Source organism: Pseudorasbora parva, chromosome 25, assembly GCF_024679245.1.
Source record: "Pseudorasbora parva isolate DD20220531a chromosome 25, ASM2467924v1, whole genome shotgun sequence".
In the NCBI taxonomy this organism is placed as follows: Eukaryota; Metazoa; Chordata; class Actinopteri; order Cypriniformes; family Gobionidae; genus Pseudorasbora; species Pseudorasbora parva.
Genome location: NC_090196.1, coordinates 25,384,903 through 25,406,928, shown reverse-complemented (window position 1 = coordinate 25,406,928; position 22,026 = coordinate 25,384,903). Strand labels below are relative to the sequence as shown.

Below are 22,026 nucleotides of genomic sequence, written 5' to 3'. Positions count from 1 at the left end.
TGGTCCCTGCAAATTACATTGTGGGGGAATTTACTGAATGAACTGCGCTAGATGATAGTGTTGTTTATTTACATGCACAGCATTGTTTTTTTATCTTATTCACTGCAAGGATTTATGCAAATCAAACCCAATCTCATGGGAAAATTAAATTTTACATGTAATTTTAAATGTAATTGAAAGGTTGCGATTTCGTATTAATTTATATGGTGTGAATTGTATGAAAATTTTTAGAAGAAGAAAAACAACACATTTACACAACGTTTTTGTATCTTATTCACTTCAAGGATTTGTGCAAACCATAGACAGTAAAAGAAATGGACAGAGGGTTCCCATTGACTTCAACGGCCGAAAATGAGGCCAATCAGAGGCACTCACTTCCTGATGGCTGAGCGAACTGCGCAGGCTCAGACTGAGCTTGACGACGTAGATGTGACGTGAGCCTCCTGTCTGACAGCTGTAGGTCTTCTAGTAGTTGTGGAAAGTGAAATCTGAATCATGTTGTTTAAATATTTTCTCCCATTGCTTTTGGCTCACTATCGGCTTATCCCCATTCTTCTCCCTTGACTTTATCAGACTTTATGTTTCCACGTCCCCCCGACTGCCTCATAGACAGTAAAAGATTGCTTCTGAGCGTCTCCTCCTGTCTATACGGTAATTTCTCAACTGTGCCACAGAGTCGCGTTGGTTATGACGCAATCGTTAGCCTATTTTTACAAAAACAGCTTCTACGGGGCAATAGTGTAAGATACAAGGTAATGGAGACTTTTATGCATTGTCGTGTTTCTTTATAAATAAACAATGGACAAATGGAGTCTTTAAACGTCTCAGATGTAAAGTTATTCACTGTCAAAATGACTCAAAAATGAATGGGAGTCAATGGGATGCTAACAGCAGGTGATGGTTTGGTTAGCAATGGCCGCCCCTAGGGGTGGAACGCTTTCCGAGTGCTAGATTACCCCCTTGGTGCAAACCCATCCCAGTCTCACAGGAAAGCAACTATTTTACTAGGTGGTGATTTTGTATGAATTCGTATGGTGTGAATTGTATGAAAAGTTTTGATTTTTCAATAAACGCAAGCATGAAAAGTATGCTCTGATTTTAAATCTTATTCACTGCATGGATTTGTGCAAATCCAACTCAATCTCACAGGGAAAAGACTATTTTGTTTTTACTTTCAAAATCGGCACATTCAACAGTAGGCTATTTAAAAAATAAAACAAGCATAAAATGTCCCATTAGATTACTACTTATCATATTAATTAAAAATAAAACAATACAATAATGGTTTTAAATGCAAATGGTGAATTTAGGCATCACAGCATGAAAAATTTTAAATTTATAGTCAAAGGTTTTGGGACGCCTCCCTTTACATGCACATGAATTGTGCGCTCACGCCAGTTTGCCCTGTTTAGTAACTCCGGCCCTTAATAATAGGGCTGTGGTTTAATATAATAGTTATATAATTATATAATATATGTGTATATGTATATATAAACTATATTGCTATAAGTTTTGAGACACCTGCTTTTACATGCAAATGAACTTTATTGACATCCCATTCTTAATCTGTAGGGTTTAATGTGGAGTTGGCCCAATCTTTGCAGCTATAACAGCTTCAACTCTTCTGGGAAGGCTTTCCACAAGGTTTAGGAGTGTGTTTTTGCTCTAATTCTTTCCAAAGGTGTTCTATCGGGTTGAGGTCAAGACTCTGTGAGGGCCAGTCAAGTTTCTTGACACCAAACTCGCTCATCCATCCCCAAACAGTTCCCACAAAGTTGGGAGCATGAAATTGTCCAAACTGTATTGGTATGCTGAAGCATTAGGAGTTCCTTTGAATGTAATAACTAAGGAGCCAAGTCCAACCCCTGAAAAAAACAACAAAAAAACACACACCATAATCCCCCCTCCACCAAACTTTCACTTGGCACAATGCAGTCAGGCAAGTAACGTTCTCCTCGCAAACACCAAACACAGACTCCTCCATAGGATTGATAGACAGAGAAGCGTGATTTGTCACTCCTGAGAACACAACTCCACTGCTCTAGAGTCCAGTGGCGGTGTGGTTTACTCCACTGAATCTGGTGTTTTGCACTTGATGATGTAAGTCTTGGATGCAGCTGCTCAGCCATGGAAATCTCCTACCATGAAGCTCTCTACACACTGTTCTTGAGCTACTCTGAAGGCCACATGAAGTTTGGAGATCTGTAGCTATTGACTCTGCAGAAAGTTGCAGACTTCTTTGCACCTCAGCACGTGCTGACCCCCGCTCTGTGATTTTCCGTGGCCTAACACTTCGTGGCTGAGTTGCCGTTGTTCCCAGTTTTTCCAGTTTGTTATAATACCACTAACGAATATTATAGTGAATATTATAGTAATGAGGAAATTTCATGATATATGTATCAAGTATATATTTTTCAATGAACATTATTGTACCGTTGTACTCCGGTGCATTGTGTATGATGCAAGTATTTCACACAAACGTACTTCCACAACAAAGCCCATCAATTGATACACGACACAAAACTGTATTAAAACGTACTGCCGAACTGCATTGCGTTTGCAAACCTGAAAAGCTTGTTCTATAAGGTTGAGATATGAGCGGATTTAAAACAATTTTTAAACCAGTGGGCAATACTGAACAAAATTAAGCTGGGTAATAAATGTATGATTTTTTAATCCTCGTCTGCAGAGTAAATTGAATCCCAGACTGAGAGTTCCAGTGGAGGAGAAGCAGAAGAAGTGGTAATAGATTTTCTTTGAAGAATGCAGTACAGCAGGAGCAGCGGCTGCTCACTTTAATGATTCCATATCTCGACAAAAACAACCCCTCTTCTTCTTTGAAGAAACAACCAGCGGTGGCCTGCTAAATTGTACGGAATGTGAATAAGCCTTTTGTTAATACTGAGACTGAAAATCTTTGATAATCATTCAATTATTGGCTAAGCAGTGTCGTAAATATTCAGGTTTTAGCCTGAACTCTCACAATGACAAATGAGGTAATTGCAGTTGCATATTTTAGTATGCACTCCTTACCAAGTGTTCAATTCATTTGCAAGTTCACTTAAAAGATTTAATGACCTAATACAACAAACACTTGTGTCAGGATTTTGGTTGACCTGGAAATTTGCGTAATTCTCTCTTGCAGAGGCAATAATCAGAATAGCATAATAGCATATACTTTAGTATGCATACAATACTAAACTCAGGTTAGCATTTAATACATTTAAGCCCCTGATATTTTGTAACTGTGCTACAATTCTTGAGCTGTATACAGTTTAGCAAGCTAGTATTCTATTCTGATCATTTAATTCATTCATTGTATTCTGTGATTGTATTTTCGTTGTTGTTGATCTATTACTTTCCTGCCTTGACTCTCAAACACCTGGACCCACGTGACAATGCCGCCAGCTTTGATCCAGACCCTAGAGATCCAGTTTCCCACCCCTGAATTATGGCTCAGCACAAACATGAAGAGCAACTATAAATCAACTGTGGAATACATTGTGACTGGCAGTAGAAATTAATCAGAGAAGTGGAAAAAGGACAAAAGTGCAGGGTGATAATGTGAGAAACGTGAGAGATGCATGCTAAATGTTTCACAAATTCACTGAGAATCTCCATCAAGTCACCAAATCACAATCATAATGAGCAAATGTTACCCAGAAACTTTTTTTTTTCGAGCGTTTTCAACTGATGCTTTGCTTTATGAGCCAAACAAACAGAAACAGAAATGGTTTCATAGTAAATCTTAAACCATTTTTTTCATTGGAGCTGGCATTTCAAACAATAAATATTAATATTAATATTATATATATATATATATATATATATATATATATATATATATATATATATATATATATATATATATATATATATATATATATATACATATATATATGCAGATGCTATGAAGTGGGAGGCCACGTAAAATCACAGAGTGGGGTCAGTGCATGCTGAGGTGCACAGCGGGGAGAAGTCGCCAACTTTCTACAGAGTTAATAGCTACAGACCTCTAAACTTCATGTGGCCTTCAGATTAGCTCAAGAACAGTGTGTAGAGAGCTTCATAGAATGGGTTTCCGTGGCCGAGCAGCTGCATCCAAGCCTTACATCACCAAGTGCAATGCAAAGCGTCCAATGCAGTGGTGTAAAGCAAACCGCCACTGGGCTCTAGAGCAGTGGAGACGTGTTCTCTGGAATGATGAATCACGCTTCTCTCTCTGGCAATCCAATGGACGAGTCTGGGTTTGGCGGTTGTCAGGAGAACGGTACTTGCCTGATTGGATTTTGCCAAGTGTTTTTCAGGAGTTGGGCATGGTCCCTTGGAACTCTTGATGCTGCAGCATACCAAGACATTTTGGACAATTCCAACTTTGTGGGAAATGTTTGAGAATGGCCCTTTCCCGTTCAAACATGACTGCTCACCATTGCACAAATCAAGGTCCATAAAGACTAGGGGTGGAACATTTATCTGTAAAATATCGAACCGCACCGTTCTCCCACATAAATTTGGCAATTTTCAAAAGCCAGAAGATGGGAATGAGAGCTTGCTCGCACTGTGAGAAGATTTTTCTCTGTGCACTCATCCGAAACATGCACACGTCTTACAGTGCACAAATATTGAGTTATCTTTCAAGTTTTGCACTTAAATGGGCAAACTCAAACAAAAAGGTTGTCAACATGTCCATCTTGATGCATATCCTACAAGACATAGTCTGAATATGCCTTAAGTGAACTTTATAAAGTTGTAAAAGATAGCATTTCCGTGCAGTAGGTCTTAAAGGGGCAGTAGCTTTTACTGCTGTCTGTTTAATGCCAAACAACAAAATACAAGGACATCACTTACTGCTCTTGATTGATTGATAGTTTACTAAGGATTCATCTTTAAAATATACAGTCAAATATGCAATGTTATTTTACATTTGATCAATTTCTGTTCCTGAAAACTAATGTTAGACCCACCTGAAAAACCCGAAAAGCACTGTTTATTTCATTAGTATTATTTCCTATTTGTACTGCTGCTTGTATTTAAATAATTTTCTTATTTTCTTAATTTTTATTTGACAGTAGTCCTTTTTTCTCTGAACATAGAAAATACCGAAGAAATCTGAACCATTACACCCCTAAAAAGACATAGTTGAACGAGTTTGGTGTGGAGGAACTTAACTGGCCTTGCATCAAGTCCTGGCCTCAACCGACACCTTTGGGATGAATTAGAGCGGAGACTGCGAGTCAGGCCTTCTCGTCCAACATCAGAGCCTGACCTCACAAATGAGCTTTCAGAAGAATGGTCAAAAATTCTCATAAACACACTCCTAAACCTTGTGGAAAGCCTTCCCAGAAGAGTTGAAGCTGTTATAGCTGCAAAGATTGGGCCAACTCCATATTAAGATTAAGAATGGGATTTGCATGTAAAAGCAGGTGTCTCAAAACGTATGGCAATATAGTTTATATATACATATACACATATATTATATAATTATCTAACTATTATATTAAATCACAACCCTAATATTAAGGGCCAAAGTTAGTATTTGGCTACAAATATAACAATAATTTGGAGTGAGCGCACAGTTCCAAAAAAAAAGTTTACACTCCAGATGGGAGTAAAAAGTTATTTAAATTAAAGAACACGGACAGAATACGATCATTTCCATAATGAGCAACGCAATCTACCAGTTAGCACCTGGTTTAAGACATGCTCTTCTGGGCAATAAATACTGTAATTGTGCATGCACCAGTACATTGACAAGCGCAAACCTTAGTAAATCACATTGCGTAATTCATTTAAATAGACTCGTCCCATACATTTTGCATCTGAAAGGGAAACTCCTACAAATACATATGCAATGTCAGCAGCAAAAGTAATTGACAGGACTTTTTAACGCCAAAAGTATTGGGTTTTTTTGTGCTGCGCAAGCTGTTAGAAAATCTGGCCCTATGCATGTAATATTGATTATCTAACAAGAATATGAATTATTGGAAATTATGGGGTTGAAGGATTGACATGTTTCTCTATGAAATATAATAAAGAATATTATACATAAATGTATAACTTATGGAGTTTAATGTAATTTTAATTACATTAACACACACACACACACACACACACACACACACACACACACACACACACACACACACACACACACACACACACACACACACACACACACACACACACACATAAAACTGCATTGCAACTGTATTTATATAGAGATAATAAATAGGACATGCACAGCAGTTCTTTCTCACTGAATCTGAATAGGATGAACTGAGTGTACGTCCTGTTTGTTTTCATGGTAATGTGTGAATCTGAAGGGAATGTGTGCCTGAGAACCAGTCTAGGCTTTTTTCACCTCATATGACTCCAGGGACAAGTGGTCCTCTTCTCTCTTGTCAATGTGTAGATGGCTGAAACTCCCCCAGGTCATCCAGACCTCCCCCTCACCAGCAATCCTTCAATCTATTCGCCTCTCTCTCACACACACTCTCCGCTCTCCACTAATGGAAGTTGAAGGACTGTCACTCTGGCCAGCATTACAACTTCAAGGGCTTGAACTCCGTTTCTCTCTGTTCTCCAGCAGAACTTCAGGTGTACTCCTGTGGATTCTTTGGGAGTAAGTCTGTTCGTCTGAAGATACCTTCCTGCCTGAGCGTTTAAGGATACTGATAGGTTGTTGCCAGCTTTGTAACTTGACAAGCTACAGTTTTAAAGATACAAGTGACTCATTTATTAACATAAGTACCTACACTACAATCAAATTACCCACCACCACCACCACCAAAAAAAAAACTATATGCCCCCTTGTAATCCATATGGTGGAATTTAAATCAGATTAGCCCGATGCATATCATTTGTATATATATATATCACAAAAAAAGTAACTAATTGCATTAATGCTTATTATGGAATGTAACAAATTTATTTTCTTTTTCTAACCTGGGCTGAGCTTGCTTGTTAGTTTTTATAATAACAAAAAAAAGGTTATATTTTTGGCACACAATGCCTCTGCATTTACTCCTGATTTCTCTCAACATGGGGACAGGAGAGTTGTCAGTTAATAAATGCTAAAAAGTAACTTAAGTTAAAATAAAAACTGAATATCTCTTCATCACTGCACCTGTTTGTGGGTGGGATATATTAGGCACCAAGTGAAAATGTTTTCCCCGTTGTGACGGTGATAGCATCTCCAAAACTGCAGTGGTGCAGTAGGGGACCAGCGACAGGCTCATGGGTGGCCAAGGCTCATTGATGCACGTGGGAGCGACAGCTGGCCCGTGTGGTCCAGTCAAACACAAGAGGGTCCTTTTTTTTTTTTTTTTTGTGACAACATGATGTTAAAATGTAGCAGTTTACTGCATTGCCCTACTGAAAAATGTAGCTAGTAACGTCCCTACTTTTATATTCTACTATATGCTACTGTTGGCCAATAACAATCACAGCAGAGCGATTTCTTTTAGCAAAGCACTTCATCCTAAGTTGCTTCAGGGGATCGTCAATGTAATAACTTTATTAAGCTGCTTTGGATAAAAATATCTGCTAAAAGGCCTCTTACTTCGATGTCCTGTAGGAAAGCAGTATAAGATCCGAGACAGGATACCGCAGGGATTATAGTATGTGAGGTGAGTTTCAAAGTAAAGCCACTTAAATGTATAAGATAGAGAGAGAATGGGACATCACACATCCAGGTCATGGAGGGCATTAAGTGAAGCATGACACCTTTGCTAGCATCAGTGATTTTGCGCTAGCTGCCGCTATCTACACTGTGTATTGTTGCACAGCAGGCACGCAGCGTATTCGTGGCCTTGAGAGGAACTGACTTCACACATCCACTGAAAATCCCCATGATGCCAGCTGGTTTAAAGTCACTGGGAAAATAGTTTCGAAAAGTTAGTTCTACACAATGACATTCATCAGGCTAATAACACAAACAAAAAAATGATGGATGGACAGACAGAGAGATAGACAAATTGAGATATACATGTTAATAGATTGAAAGATGGATGGATGGATATTCACATCTATCTGGATGGATGGATGGATGGATGGATGGATGGATGGATGGATGGATGGATGGATGGATGGATGGATGGATGGATGGATGGATGGATGGATGGATGGAGAAACCGATGGAGACCTCCGTCTGTCTGTCCGCCCATCCATCCATCCATCCATCCAGATAGATGTGAATAGATTGAAAGATGGATAGACAGACAAATGGATGGATGGATGGATGGATGGATGGATGGATGGATGGATGGATGGATGGATGGATGGATGGATGGAGAAACCGATGCACAAATAGGTGGACAAACAGTCAGATAGAGTGTGAACTCATTGGCATTCTCAATTCTGAATGTTGTACAACCCTGATGCATAATAAAACAAATGAATGTGCTTTTGATTGACCCGAAAGTATCCCTCCCACCCTCAACCGCAATCAGTAGGGTTTCATGTAGTGATGAAAAAGCTCTTGTCTCCAAAAGCCAAAACAACACAGCTCCAAATCCCACAGGAAAACAGGGCAAGTGTCTTCTCGAACCCAGTGAACATTAATGGGAAAGGTCTTTTCACTTTAGAGAGTTCCTTCAACCAAACAACTCCATACTCTGGTGAAAGTGCTGAATGTTACCAGAAAATAAAAAATATATAAAAAAGAGAAAAACATAAAATAAGGTGTTTTAAAGTACCTGTTATACCATATTTACCTAATTTTGTTTTGGATGTCTTCTACAATAATACAATACATGAATCTAAGTTTTTTTTTTTTTTTTGGGGGGGGGGCTTTTTCATGCATTCTGACTTCTGACTCATTTACTGTGGAGCTAGAAATATGACAAAATGATTTGAATTTGAATTGTATGAATCTGAATTCTTAATCTAACAAAATTGAATATTATGTTGCATTTTACATAGTTCTGAATTTGAGTTTGTTCTATATTCAACATTTAAAGGTGGGGTAAGTGATATCTGGTAACCGTTGCAGATATTTCAAATCACCAAAACAAACACGCCCTTATCCCAAAAAGGGTCTCGGCCCTATTTAGATAGCTCCGCCCCACACATACGTAACCCAGGCAACGACTATGGCAGAATCTGTGTGTAACTAATCCAGGTTGAATATTCAATGAAAAAGTCACCCCTTCCATTACAAAAACACAAACCGTTCTCTTGAACAGCTCGATAGAACACGAGCCGACAGTCCAACTAACAAACATATTACACTTATGACAAGGTTAGAGTTATAGCGATCACAAAACACAAACAGTTGTCATTAACAAGTCGATAACATTAGTATACAAGCTCGATAGTCCAGCTAACAACATATTACAATTATGACCGGATGGGTTATATAGATTAAAAGAGGAAACAAACATATATTAGCAGTATAGTATCTTACCTGTTGGACACATTTTGTGAGCTGACGCTTGAAACCTTGAAACACTGAGGGGATTTAGATGCTCCATACGGTGTGGAAATGAACGGGTCTTTATCATCGCTGAAGTGAGCGACAATACAATCGCAAATGGACAAACAAGCGAACGTGACACGAGCATATTCAAGCAAAAGCCAGCATATATTAGTTCTTTCTCGGCTAATGTCCGTCCTGTGTGACTCGTGTTTTGAATAATGATCTGCACTGAGCCTCTCGTCTCACCATAGACACGCCCCTTACCTGCTGATTGGCTACAAGTTTGTTATTCCACTCGCCTGAGTCCTTTTTCTAAAACGGTTTTGAAATAACACTTTCCGCACCTTTAAAAATTCTAATTCAGAACTATGTAAAATGCAACATAATATTCAATTTTGTTAGATTACACTTGTCAATAATTCAGATTTATACAATTCAAATTCAGATAATTTTTTCATATTTCTAGATCCATAATTTACACTGTTAAAGAGCTGGGTTCTCATGATAAACATGGGCAGTGTTGGGGAAGTTACTTTTAAAAAGTAGTGTTTGCTCGTTACTCGTTACTTTTAAAAAAAAGTAATCCATTACTTTACTTAGTTACCCCCTTTGGAAAGTAACTTTTTATGTTACTCGTTACTTTTACGTTACTTTTATGTTGCTTGACTTTGGGTAGAAGCCAATATCTGTTCCTTAATGTGTAGGCCTACATAAAGTTATACTATGGAGGACATAACACTTATTTCTTTTGTGCTCTTTATTATATAAAAAAAGAAACAATAAGCTCCTTAGGAACAACATGGTAACCTCAAAATTGGTCATATGTCTCAAAATAAAACATGCATGCCTCATCTAAATCCAACAGAAAAAAATAATAACTTAAAAATGGCTTGATGTCGATGGCCTGTGTAAATAAAATGAAATGGCACAATAGAGGCAAAACAGAGGCAAAGAAATTTTAGCCAAAATAAAATCAAGCACAACTTATAGCATGACTAGCCTCAGAATTAATGTTAACTGAATATGCTGGCCCTACTTCACAGTATGATGGGCAGATAGAAAAGAGGATATTAGGAATAGGCTTGAGTTGTCTATAGCATTGGTGGCAGGCAACCTATTCCACATCAGCACAAAATGGGTGATTATAGCCTACCTCATCAGGAGCAGTCTTTCAAAACGTTTATCTGAAAGTCTGTTTCTTCTGGGGGTAAGCACATGGCCTCCCAGGCTGAACAGCCTTTCCACCGGTCCACTGGATGGTGTGGCAGTGTTGTATTTCATGAACACAGCTTTCACTCGGGGGAAACGGTTCAGAACTTCTAACTCTGAGCCTGATCTCATGTACTCAAGTACCTCTGAGTCTGCACTAAAGGCCATTGCATCTTCCTCCTCCTCACCAAAAGAAAAAAAGTCATTTTCATTGGCGCCGATGTGTGTGGCAACTTCTCTGTTTTTATTTTCAGCTGGCTCTGCATCATGGGGTAGAGTGCGACACTCCGCGATGAGCAGCACACGCGCCGCTTCTCTCTGATCCGCTCCACTTATCCGCCGAACTTTAAATTTCGGCAACGTCAAGGCAGCCAATAAAGCTTCCCTGCTCTCCAATACCGGTGCGAATCGCGTCTTGATAGCCTAGGACAAAACGTACCGTGTGGAGCTTGAAACTATTGCGCAAGCGCGCAGATGGCAGTGTCGCTGTCAAATCTTACCATGGGAAAAGTAACGTTACGCCGAATTGAAAAATGAACTACGTTTCGTTACCAAATTTTCTGAAGTAGCGCGTTACACTACTTTTCCCCCGAAAAAGTAGTTACGTTACTGTAACGCGTTACACACAACACTGAACATGGGCAACATTTCAAATAACGTATGGAGTACAGAAACCGTCGGCAGCGCTGTTTTTTTTTTTTTAGACCACAAACTCAACACTAAAGAAGTGTGTTCATGGTTTTGAGGGAAAGATAACCTTGTTCAGCTTCCCAAATCACCCAGAGTTAAGGAAACAGTGGATGCAGTTTTTTTTCTCGGATTCACACAGTCCTGCAAGTGTGTTTGTTAGTTCCCGGTCATGAGTCGAAACCGCAGGCGGAGAGTGAAACTGAACGTGTGTGTGTGTGTGTGTGTGTGTGTGTGTGTGTGTGTGTGTGTGTGTGTGTGTGTGTGTGTGTGTGTGTATGTGTGTGTGTGTGGACATGTTTTTGTGACATATGAGGACACAAATGTGTATAATGACATGGGTATGACACAGGTATTACAAGGAGAGGGTGAAATATGAGGATATTGGACATGTCCCCACTTTTCAAAATGCTTATTAATCATACAGGATTAATTTTTTTTAGAAAGTAAAAATGCAGAATGTTTCCTGTGATGGGTAGGTTTAGGGGCAGAGGCAGTGTAAGGGGATAGAAAATACGGTTTGTACGGTATAAAAACTATTACGCCTATGGAATGTCCCCCCGTGTGTGTGTGTGTGTGTGTTCGTGACTCTTTAGCTCCGCCCTCACTGCATCCCTTCACAAGTTTGGCTTGTGAAGGAAAAGTTTCCGGAAAAAATCGGTACAGCATATCTGTCTTTTATAAATATGATAAAACTAAACACTCTTCTGAGATATGAAGGATGCAACACTACTCTATAGGCACAAGATTGACATGAGTGTTATGTACCCTTTGAGTCTACTGGTACTCACTGGTATGACAAATATCTCCATTTGTCTTGCACTTTAAAACTTTGCAAACATTCATAAACAGCTGTATTACATTGCATAAAAGGTAATATCCAAAAAAGCATAGTAGGGGCACTTTAATAGGCATCCTGATGCACATGACCTAAGTAAAACAAGAGCTTCTTGCCAAGCAGTCCTCCAGTTCGTCTCTTACATCCAGTTTAAAGAAAAGAAAAGAGAAGTGAAAGTAAAGTTTAAAGCTTAAAAGGACGCCATAAGTCTCAATGTGAGAAGAAAGAAGTTTGGACAGAAAAAGTGCAAGTGTATGATTTTAATGAGGTTGTCCCCTCACTTTCTCATTTCCCCCTTTTAATGAGTATTAAACGCCCAACCCCCATTAAAAAAGATATGTGTATGTGTATAACCCAGCTGAGAATAAAGGCCTATCATGTCTACTGTGCACAATGGGAGCCATCACATAAGGCAGGAAAGGTCCTTGGAGGGGGAGAGAGAGACAGAGAAAGAGAGATGTTTGCAACCCGGCATGCCTCTCACGTACTGCCCTAATTTCAGTCGGGTATGAGGAGGAGAACTGTGGGGCAGACCGCATCATACACCCTCCTTGAGATTTGAGACATCAATGCCAGTTAAATTGTACCGCCATGCGCTGTCAAATAAATACAACTATGGCCAACTGGGTGGTACTGACACTCAAAAGTGTTTTAACAGGTAGCTGATATAGGTGCAAAGCAATGGCTTTCACAGGTTTATCATACTAAAAACACTACTGAGATTCGATAGTACTTCTTTTTACGTTACATTACACTGAGGAAAACAAAACAAATCTAAAATGTCTGATTCGCAAAACAAATGACTCTTATGACTCTTTTTAGTGACTCACAAACATGTATTTTGATGTGTAGTTCGATTCACAAATGAATAACTCTTATGAGCTGATTCTTTTTAGAAATATCAAAAAACATGGCGCAATAGGTATTGCAGGGTATTCTCACAAAAATGCGCATAAATAGTACGAGTGTGCAATGTCGTGGAATGTATACGCCAAAACTCATTTTGGCGTGTCTATGGCACGCTGTTTTTCGCGTGCATATGATACGCATTTTATGGCGTATTATACATACGAACCCCCCACCCCACCACCCTAAACCTATCCAAGCGCGTGTCATATATACGCCATAATGTGCGTATCATATGCACGCCAAAATGAGTTTTGGCGTATATATTCCACGACATTGCACACTCTTACTTTTTATACGCATTTATGTGTGATCGGGTTGGGTATTGTAGTCTGATTCACAAACAAAAATAATTTTACAGCATGTACACCCAATAATTTCTATAATGATAATCCACAAAGCTTTTTAGAAACAGTCCAGACCACAACTAGAATGATAATGACACAATGAAACAAATTATGAGTTGATTCTTTTTTTTTTTCTGATTCAGTGAATCAAAAACATACAGTGCAACCAATGTAATCCAATTCACAAACAAATGACTCTTATGAACCAATTCTTTTTAGCATCACAGAAACATATCGCACAACCAGCGTAGTCTGATTCAGCTACACTGAACTAGTGTAGCAAGTGTAGTCTAATTAACAGCAAATTATTCTTATTAGCCAATTATTTTTAGTGATTCAAAAACACAGCACAACCAGTCAAGTCTGATTCATGAACAAATTACTCTTATGAACTGGTCCTTTTAAGTGAATCAAAAACATACAGTGCAGCCAGTGTAGGTACATTCTCAAACAAATGACTCTTTGAGCAGATTCTTCTCTATTCGTTTTAGTTACACACAAACAAAACTCTCTTTAGGCCTGTTTACAATGAAGATGATAAACTAAAGTTCACGTTACAACTGTAAAGGTAGCAACATCGAGCCAAATCATCAGCTTTAACGAGTCAAAAACAAGTGACTCTTTTTCCTTAATGAATCATTCCAAATGATTCGCAAACTCATGACTCACCAGACTGAATCAATGCGGCTCTATGACACAAAATTGATATGGACTAAGCTTAACGGTACTTTTAGAATGTGGATTGATGCATTTTACAGAAGAAGAAAAAAAAAAAGACGCGAAAGGTGAACACCAATTTGTTGCTTTACCATGCGCTTTCCCTTTAAATAGTTGTTTATTCGTTCAAATAGCAGACCAAACAATATATGTGGTTTTTAAGCGTGCCTGACACACTAAAGCTTCTTATTCAGAGACGCTTACGGATGGTCAAACAAACATAGCTGAAAGGGATTCAACTGTCAAATAACCTTTGAAGGGCACTTCTATCAGACTCACGTCAGGCTGGAACACATGCCACTACAAAACAGTATAATCAAAGCCAACAACTTCACTTAATAGCTAAAGATGTTCTGTGTGGGACTATCATAGCAATATCCAATCAAATCCAATTAACTTCGTGGAGCCTCCCCTCCAGAAAAGTGCATTACAGCAGGATTAAGCCGCTATCTGTACTGGACTTGATTAATGACCATGTTAATTAATGCTGAAGGGGCTCGTTGGAGCGGTTCCTCACGTACAGCCGCTCACTGATCCAACAGCGATGCGGGGACCGGGCAAATAGAACCATCACGAGAACAGACAGCCTGTCCCACAAAACACTTGAATTCTTCAACAGAGTCTTAGCTGAGGAAGAGCCAAAGTTTGGCCTTCCAAGTTCTTCTAAACTCCAACGTACCGCGTCAAGGCCTGCTGGACACAGGGTTGCCAACTCTCACGCATCTGGCGTGATACTCACGCTTTCAGGCTCTGTCTCACGCTCTCACTCCGCCCAACTCAATCTCACGCCAAATTGCCAAACCTGCTTTTGATATTAAACAAAGCTATAAGCTTTATTTTTTTTAAATGTGTTTTAATGAAATTCAAACAATAAATAGCGTTTTGGCGCTAATGTGGCATAATGTTAAAGCCAGAGTCGTTGAAAAGCGGAGTTGCAGGCTCTCGTCTCTCTGCGGCGCCTTACTAATAGGTCACACTCATACTCATTAAATTATATTTATTGAATATTTTGAGGAGATCTTTTGGTACTAAATACTATTTGTGCAACAATTATTGTCAATAAATGATCGACCACTTAAAATATTTTTCTTCTAATATTTGTATTTCTTCTAAAATTTATATTACAATTAGTGTAGTAATTAATATTAAAATAGAGAATTCCAATTCAAAGAGGCAAATTAGAGTCATTTTGTGGCTAAAAAATATTAATGTTTATTTGTAATGCCATTAGGTGCCTTATGGCTCTTTAATAAATATACATGTATCTAATCTAGTTGCTCAAAAATATATTGCAGTCTTTGCATTCTAATAAATATTTAGATATGATGATCAAACACTTGATTTCTTTAAATGTGAAATTTCAAAACTTAAATAACTTGCATCCTAATCTTTTTAATGAATAATGATACTTATATAAGCAGTCACAATTGAATATTAAGGAATGGCACATATAATTTGACCCAAGAAATGTTTAAACTAGTGCCAAAACAAACATATTATTATGTACAGTATATATACTAGATATAAACTGATACTGAATCAAGATCAAAAGCATCAACCCCCCCCCCCCCCCCCCCCCCGCGCCATCAAAAAATCTCACTCCAACCTAAACTTAAAAGTTGGCAACCCTGTGGACATAATGTATAAGGGTTTAGGCTACTGTATGAGCTTATCGAGCCCCCTTCAAGTATCTTTCCAGCTCTGCAATCGTGTTTCTGTCTTCCGGTTATTATTCACACAGCATTAAGGTAAGATCTTATGGATCTTACAGTCTACTGACATTTGTTATGATAACCCGCTTCAAACATTACAATTTTTATGATAACTTTTATCAACTCTACTGTAAGTAAATCCACTTCATTAGCTCATTACTCTTTGACAGCAATCCGCAGAAATATACAGAGCTACCGCAAAAAAGGAAATTTATATACAAAATTGTGCGCTTGTTTCTCTGGCACATGAGGTTTAGCTCAGTAATACTACATATGCAAAATAGTTCTTGCAGGACATTAAATGAAGAAACAAATATTGATACTGTGAAAACTTAACTTTAAAATTAAAAACTTTGAAATTAGCGAATTACTAAAATGATTAAAATTTAAATGTAAATGGAAAAGAAAAGTGAAAAAAAAAAACACATAATTACTATAATTACAATGACAATATAAAAATAAATTAATAAATACTATAATAGCAAAAAAAAAAAAACTTACACAAGCCAAAAGATTACTCATCAATTCTGGCTGATCAATAATTTCAAATGCTACAAGTAAATTTGGGCAATATTATACATTATACATTACATTAAACTTTATAATTTACATTATTAAAAAAATCCATACACGGAACAAACATGACTGAATATCTAAAGTGATGGATGGATGGATGGATGGATGGATGGATGGATGGATGGATGGATGGATGGATGGATGGATGGATGGATGGATGGATGGATGGAAAAAATAGAAAAGAAATAGATGATAGATCTATACATTTACAGAAATAGGTGGATGGATGAATGTATTAAATAAATAGACAGAAAAAATAGATGATACTGTAGATACCAAATTAACATGGATGGATGGAAATAAATAGAAAAAATAGATGATAGATATACAAATTGACATAAATGGGTGGATGGATAAAATAAATAGAAAAAATAGATAATAGATGGATAATAATGGATAATAATAAGTAGACATAGATGATAGCTGTACAAACTGGAATGATAGCTGTTCAAACTGGAATGATGGATGGATGGATGGATGGATGGATGGATGGATGGATGGATGGATGGATGGATGGATGGATGGATGGATGGATGGAAAAAAAGAAAAAATAGATGACAGATGGATAAATTGACATAAATGGATGGATGGATGGATAACAATAAATAGACAAATACATGATAGATGCACACATTTTCATGGATGGATAGATAGATTTGGTACACATCCGGCTGTTTCTTTATCGCTCTTATATGTAAATAGCATAATGTCCTGCTCAGAAATTTCAATGCAAATATATAACAGTGAAGCAAAATCGCTGCCTGTGAATCCCAATGCACTGTATATTTCAAAAGCAATTACAGACTCTACAGAGAGATTGAAATACAGCCTCTGTGTTTTCTAGATTAGAATCAAACCTGAACGTTCAAAATATTCAAATACCCAAACACCACCCTTTGTTCACACTCACTGTTGAGATAGCCTCCAGGTGAAGCGGCTCCCACTCATCCAAAAACCATGCAAACAAATTTAACCGATTGCAATCTTGAGGCAATAGTTTATCTTGTTGTTTATTCAAGCTCTAAACAGACTCACAAACCACCTAAAACAGTGTAATCTCTATTACGTAATAGAATATGAAAACGATCCCTCAGATTAAACAACTTTTGTCATTAATTAATATAAAAAGCTCGTCCAGGATAGGCCCACCGAAGCCTTTTGGTGCTAGAAACAGCTGTTAGCTCCACAGGTACACTAGCGCTAATCTGCGTTAGCCGCTGATGAATGTAATTAACAGTTATCCAACACGTTCTCATTTGTCTTGTTAGGAAAATTGCAGATAGGGTTGCAAGACACAGTCTGCTGGAAACCTAAGGGTTGGGAAGGTGATATGATGATTGTAGGCCTGTTGAATTAAAATGACCATATAGAATCCATCGGTGGAAAATCCAGTTTAACATGGTAGCAGTGTTTTGAAACACAGCTAACATTCTAACTGGTTCCTAGCTGCTGCAAACTGGGTTCCCAAACATTTCTTTGAATTTTAATGACCTTTGCGTTACTTTTCAAGTCAGTTTTATTGCTTTTTAACAGTTCCTGTTTTTTAGAATATTCCAACAGGATGGTCAATGGCAATACATACACGCATTGTGCTGTGATATAAAGGAAGAAACCTTTATTCTTACCTGTACAACGACTGTTTAAACAAGTCTTGAGTAAATCCAAATAAATCTTCAACCTCCGTATTAGAAATCCACACCCATCCAGCTCATACCTGAAGCAAAAAATACAGAATTCAGGGAGAAGATAAATCAGATTACATTTCTGATAATATCAAGCTTCCTTCATATCTCTATATGAATGTCATTTATTGCTTTGAGATAAAATTTAGATTGAGGCTTTCTGAGATCACAGATTTCAATGCTTAAAAGAATTCAAAGTTGAAAGACCGTGTTTGGGAAGCTTAGTTGAAACTGTAGTTTCCTTATCTACAAGTTTCACATTTACATACACGACAGTAAAAAAATCTCAATTAAGGTGACAGCATTAAAACTAATATAAAACTATTCAAACTAAATACAACTAATAAAACTTAAAAACTAAAATGAATCGTGCTTCTCAAAAATCTGGTTCACTAAAATGAAACGTGCTTCTGGTTCATTAAAATGAATCGTGCTTCTCAATAATCTGGTTCACTAAAATGAAACGTGCTTCTGGTTCACATTAAAATAAATCGTGCTTCTCAATAATCTGGTTCACTAAAATGAAACGTGCTTCTGGTTCACATTAAAATAAATCGTGCTTCTCAATAATCTGGTTCACTAAAATGAAACGTGCTTCTGGTTCACATTAAAATTAATCGTGCTTCTCAATAATCTGGTCACTAAAATGAATCGTGCTTCTCAATAATCTGGTTCACTAAAATGAATCGTGCTTCTCAATAATCTGGTCACTAAAATGAATCGTGCTTCTCAATAATCTGGTTCACTAAAATGAATCGTGTTTCTGGTTCATTAAAATGAATCGTGCTTCTCAATAATCTGGTTCACTAAAATGAATCGTGTTTCTGGTTCATTAAAATGTATCGTGCTTCTCAATAATCTGGTCACTAAAATGAATCGTATTTCTGGTTCATTAAAATGAATCATGCTTCTCAATAATCTGGTTCACTAAAATGAATCGTGCTTCTCAATAATCTGGTTCACTAAAATGAATCGTGTTTCTGGTTCATTAAAATGTATCGTGCTTCTCAATAATCTGGTCACTAAAATGAATCGTATTTCTGGTTCATTAAAATGAATCGTGCTTCTCAATAATCTGGTTCACTAAAATGAATCGTGCTTCTCAATAATCTGGTTCACTAAAATGAATCGTGCTTCTCAATAATCTGGTTCACTAAAATGAATCGGGTTTCTGGTTCATTGAAATGTATCATGCTTCTCAACAATCTGGTCACTAAAATGAATCGTATTTCCCAATAATCTGGTTCACTTAAATGAATCGTGCTTCTCAACCATCTGGTTTGTTAAAATTAATTGTGTTTCCCAACAATCAGGTTCAATAAAATATGAATCATCCTTCCCAAAAATCTGGTTCATTAAAATGAATAGTATTTCCCAATAATCTGGTTCACTAAAATGAATCGTATTTCCCAACAATCTGGTTCACTAAAATTAATCGTGTTTCCTAATAATCTAGTTCTCTAAAATTAATCGTCCTTCCTAAAATTCTGGTTCAATAAAATGAATTGTCCTTCCTAAAATTCTGGTTCACTAAAATGAATCGTGTTTCCCAACAGTCAAGTTTACTAAAATGAAGTAAGCTTCCCAACAATTAGATTCAATAAATTGAATCATATTTCCCAATAATCTAAATAGTAAATCATAATTTACTCAAATGAATCGTGCTTCCTAACAATATGGTTTACTAAAATGAATCATGCTCTCAAAACAATTGGAATTTCTAAAATAAATTGTGTTTCCTAACAATCTGATTCATTAAAAGGAATCAGCTTCCAAACAATCTGGTTCACTAAAATGAATCTTGCTTCTCAATAATCTGGTCACTAAAATGAATCGTATTTCTGGTTCATTAAAATGAATCGTGCTTCTCAATAATCTGGTTCACTAAAATGAATCGTGCTTCTCAATAATCTGGTTCACTAAAATGAATCGTGTTTCTGGTTCATTAAAATGTATCGTGCTTCTCAATAATCTGGTCACTAAAATGAATTGTATTTCTGGTTCATTAAAATGAATCGTGCTTCTCAATAATCTGGTTCACTAAAATGAATCATGCTTCTCAATAATCTGGTTCACTAAAATGAATCGGGTTTCTGGTTCATTAAAATGTATCGTGCTTCTCAATAATCTGGTCACTAAAATGAATCGTATTTCTGGTTCATTAAAAGGAATCAGCTTCCAAACAATCTGGTTCACTAAAATGAATCGTGCTTCTCAATAATCTGGTCACTAAAATGAATCGTATTTCTGGTTCATTAAAAGGAATCAGCTTCCAAACAATCTGGTTCACTAAAATGAATCGTGCTTCTCAATAATCTGGTTCACTAAAATGAATCGGGTTTCTGGTTCATTAAAATGTATCGTGCTTCTCAACAATCTGGTCACTAAAATGAATCGTATTTCCCAATAATCTGGTTCACTAAAATGAATCGTGCTTCTCAACCATCTGGTTTGTTAAAATTAATTGTGTTTCCCAACAATCAGGTTCAATAAAATATGAATCATCCTTCCCAAAAATCTGGTTCATTAAAATGAATAGTATTTCCCAATAATCTGGTTCACTAAAATGAATCGTATTTCCCAACAATCTGGTTCACTAAAATTAATCGTGTTTCCTAATAATCTAGTTCACTAAAATTAATCGACCTTCCTAAATTCTGGTTCAAAAAAATGAATTGTCCTTCCTAAAATTCTGGTTCACTAAAATGAATCGTGTTTCCCAACAGTCAAGTTTACTAAAATGAAGTAAGCTTCCCAACAATTAGATTCAATAAATTGAATCATATTTCCCAATAATCTAAATAGTAAATCATAATTTACTCAAATGAATCGTGCTTCCTAACAATATGGTTTACTAAAATGAATCATGCTCTCAAAACAATTGGAATTTCTAAAATAAATTGTGTTTCCTAACAATCTGATTCATTAAAAGGAATCAGCTTCCAAACAATCTGGTTCACTAAAATGAATCGTGCTTCTCAATAATCTGGTCACTAAAATGAATCGTATTTCTGGTTCATTAAAATGAATCGTGCTTCTCAATAATCTGGTTCACTAAAATGAATCGTGCTTCTCAATAATCTGGTTCACTAAAATGAATCGTGTTTCTGGTTCATTAAAATGTATCGTGCTTCTCAATAATCTGGTTCACTAAAATGAATCGTGTTTCTGGTTCATTAAAATGAATCGTGCTTCTCAATAATCTGGTTCACTAAAATGAATCGTGTTTCTGGTTCATTAAAATGTATCGTGCTTCTCAATAATCTGGTCACTAAAATGAATCGTATTTCTGGTTCATTAAAATGAATCGTGCTTCTCAATAATCTGGTTCACTAAAATGAATCATGCTTCTCAATAATCTGGTTCACTAAAATGAATCGGGTTTCTGGTTCATTAAAATGTATCGTGCTTCTCAATAATCTGGTCACTGAAATGAATCGTATTTCTGGTTCATTAAAAGGAATCAGCTTCCAAACAATCTTGTTCACTAAAATGAATCGTGCTTCTCAATAATCTGGTCACTAAAATGAATCGTATTTCTGGTTCATTAAAAGGAATCAGCTTCCAAACAATCTGGTTCACTAAAATGAATCGTGCTTCTCAATAATCTGGTTCACTAAAATGAATCGGGTTTCTGGTTCATTAAAATGTATCGTGCTTCTCAACAATCTGGTCACTAAAATGAATCGTATTTCCCAATAATCTGGTTCACTAAAATGAATCGTGCTTCTCAACCATCTGGTTTGTTAAAATTAATTGTGTTTCCCAACAATCAGGTTCAATAAAATATGAATCATCCTTCCCAAAAATCTGGTTCATTAAAAGGAATCAGCTTCCAAACAATCTGGTTCACTAAAATGAATCGTGCTTCTCAATAATCTGGTTCACTAAAATGAATCGGGTTTCTGGTTCATTAAAATGTATCGTGCTTCTC

At 36.9% G+C, this 22,026-nt stretch overlaps 1 protein-coding gene across 1 annotated transcript in view; it reads right to left on the bottom strand.

The window, feature by feature from the left end:
• The window catches only part of lrrc4ca (leucine rich repeat containing 4C, genome duplicate a), a 296,895-nt gene that overhangs the window by 164,897 nt on the left and 109,972 nt on the right, over nucleotides 1-22,026 (bottom strand). Inside the window, exon 2 of the mRNA XM_067436352.1 lies at nucleotides 18,036-18,124. The gene's annotated coding sequence lies outside the window, so the exon portion shown is untranslated. The remainder of the gene's footprint in view (nucleotides 1-18,035; nucleotides 18,125-22,026) is intronic.